Source organism: Lathyrus oleraceus, chromosome 1 (genome assembly GCF_024323335.1).
Source record: "Lathyrus oleraceus cultivar Zhongwan6 chromosome 1, CAAS_Psat_ZW6_1.0, whole genome shotgun sequence".
NCBI classification, from domain to species: Eukaryota; Viridiplantae; Streptophyta; class Magnoliopsida; order Fabales; family Fabaceae; genus Lathyrus; species Lathyrus oleraceus.
In genome coordinates this window covers 204,446,135-204,449,275 of record NC_066579.1, presented here as the reverse complement: position 1 = coordinate 204,449,275, position 3,141 = coordinate 204,446,135, and the positions used below count along the sequence as shown (strand labels likewise).

Sequence of the window (3,141 nt, the reverse complement as noted above, 5' to 3'; positions counted from 1 at the left end):
GTTGAGTTTTCTCCCTTTGATAACGAAAGACCTTAAGGCTTTTGTTTAAAATCAATCCACTCACTTTTGGAAATCTTTTAGCCGAACTACGGCGTTTTGATCCTTATCTTTCATGAAAAGGTACGTAGGCAATGGGTTTCATCCATCCAAACACAAAAATAATAAAAGTTGTATATTCTTTTCTCATCCCTTCAATCAATGTTTGCACAAAAATATTTCATAAACAAATAATAATACAACATTTGTGAAAAGAGGTTCCCTAGGAGTACCTAGGATGTTGTGGGTGCCTAACACCTTCCCACAACATAATTACCCCCTTACCCAGATCTCTGACCTTTTATTAGTTTTCTTCGTGTAAAACTTCTTAGGCTTTTGTTCGCTTTCTAGCCATTCCTTTGGATAAATAGAAGTGCGGCGGCGACTCTATCTTTGTATGCTTTGCTTTTGATTTAGTCAATAAATCATAAAGTGACGAATACACCGCTACACACGCCTCTTACTTATCCAAATTAAGAAAGCTATGGCCGAGAATCGCGAGCGAAGACTTCTTAAGGAATTTGCCCAACCCTCTGATGAGGAACCTAGTTCTAGTATCGTAAACCCCCTTATTCCTACTAACAATTTCGAATTAAAACTATCTTTGTTGCAATTAGTGCAACAGAACCAATTCGCGGGTCTCGCTATTGAGAACCCAAATCAAAATTTAAAAGTTTTTATCCAACTGACCGACACTTTTAAATCCAACGGTGCTTCACCTGATGCGATCCGTTTAAGATTATTTCCTTTCTCCCTTAGGGATAGAGCACGTTCATGGTTGGATTCACTTCTAGCTAATTCAATAACTACCTGGGAAGACCTTAGGAGAGTATTCCATGCTAGATATTTTCCCCCCAGTAAGACTGCTGTTCCTCGAAACCAAATAACTAGATTTAATCAAAACCAAGGAGAATCGCTCTTTGAAGCTTGGGAGAGATATAAAGAGCTATTAAGAGTCTGTCCACACCATGGCCTAGAACAATGGCTGATCGTTTATACCTTCTACAATGGACTCCATTATAACACAAAGATGAGCATTGACGCTGCTGCTGGTGGCGCGCTGATGAACAAACCTTACCCTGAAGCTTGTGACCTAATTCAGGATATGGCCCAAAACCATTACTAATGGGGAACTGAACGAGCATCAATAGAGAAAAAGGAGACCCAAGGTGGAATACATGAGATAAGCTCTATGGACATGATGCAGGCGAAAATGGACGCTTTAGTCCTTAAGATCGAACATATGTCTACAAACACTAACACCGCAGCGGTAGTCCACACAGAGTGCAAACTCTGTGGATCTAAAGGACACGAATCGGCGGAGTGTAACCTTTTGAACGACTTGAACACCGACCAAGTGAATTACGCCCAAGGTAACCCATTTTCAAACACCTACAACCCTGGATGGAAGAATCATCCGAATTTTTCCTATAAAAACCAGAACCTTATCCAAAATTATGCACCTCAAAGACCACAAGGTTATCAAGCCCAAAAACCAAATCAACCTATGCATGTTGTGCCTCAGAAGTCTAACCTTGAGAAGATCATGGAGAGCTTTATATCAGGCCAGACTTAGCAAAATAAAGAATTCCTAAACCAGAACATTCACGTAAACAAACTGATAACGCAATTAGGAACCAAGGTTGATAAGATAATCACTCACAAGAAGATGCTTGAAACCCAGATCTCACAAGTAGCACAAAACCAAGCCCCACAAACTACACCTGGAGGACAATTCCCTGGACAACCTCAACCAAACCCTCGAGGGCAAGCTAATGCTATCTCGTTATGAAGTGGGACCGCTTACGAAGGGCCTCATAACCCAGCGATGAGCGAGTCAAAAACTTCTAAAGAAAATTTACCTACCAACCAAGAAAAGGAACCGGTGGAACCCGAGAAACAAACCGACCAAGAAGGAGAAGCCAAGGATAAAACTTACAAACCACCACCCCCATGCAAACCACCAATCCCATATCCACAAAGACTTAAACAAACCAAAATCAATAACCAATACCAAACATTTATAAAATTAATAGAGAAGCTTCATGTAGAGATTCCTTTCACCGAAGCCATCACCCAAATTCTGTCTTACGCCAAATTTCTCAAAGACATCTTAACCAACAAGCGTAGGCTTGATGATCCCAAACCCTTGGAATGCAATTTTATTTCCGAGAATAAACTCTCTAAGAAGGAGAAAGACCCTGGTAGTTTTTCTATACCTTGCATTCTAGAGAGTCATGTGATCGACAAAGCTTTCCTAGACTTAGGCGCTAGTGTGAGTTTAATGCCCTTAGCTGTATGTAAAAGGTTAAACTTAGGGGGATTACAACCAACTAAGATGTCCCTCCAATTAGCCGATAGGTCTGTTAAGTACCCTGTAGGAATTTTAGAAGACATCCAGTTAGGATCGATCAACTTTATATCCCAACAGACTTTATGGTCATGGATATCAAGGAAGACAACGATATCCCTATCCTTTTAGGTAGACCATTTTTATCAACAACCGGAGCTATAATAGATGTTAAAAGAGGAAAATTAACTTTCGAAGTAGGGGATGAAAAGATCGAGTTTATTCTTTCAAAATTCCTGATGGCACCAATTCTAGGAGACACATGTTACGCGATCGATATCATAGATGAATGCATAAGGGAATTTGATCAAGAAGAACCTAAGATCGAACCATTTTCAAACCCGAATGAAAAGGATGACGAGCTAGAGGAAACAAAAACTCACACTAACGAATGTTTGGATCTTACTCCAGACCTTTCACCAAATTCTCAAAAACCAGCTCAAGAACATAAGGAATTGCCCAAGAACCTAAGATATGAATTTTTGGATAAAGAAATGAACCACCCAGTAATAGTTAGTGCCACCTTAAACCAAGACGAGACAAACCGACTCTTGAATGTTTTAAGAAGATACCCCTCCGCCTTAGGGTACAACATCTATGATTTAAAAGGTATAAGCCCATCCGTATGTATGCACAGGATCTCGCTAGAGGAAGATTCAAAACCTTCCAGAGAACATCAGAGAAGAATCAACCCTGTTATGAGCGAGGTGGTAAAGAAGGAAGTCCTTAAACTACTAGAGGCTGGCATAATCTAT

General features: G+C 40.2%; 1 non-coding gene across 1 annotated transcript; it reads right to left on the bottom strand.

Moving 5' to 3' along the window:
* Positions 1 to 904: 904 nt before the first annotated feature.
* LOC127116031 (small nucleolar RNA R71) lies at positions 905 to 1,011 on the bottom strand. The gene has a single exon (XR_007801021.1). It is a non-coding gene; the product is annotated as a small nucleolar RNA R71 (small nucleolar RNA).
* Positions 1,012 to 3,141: the final 2,130 nt, after the last annotated feature.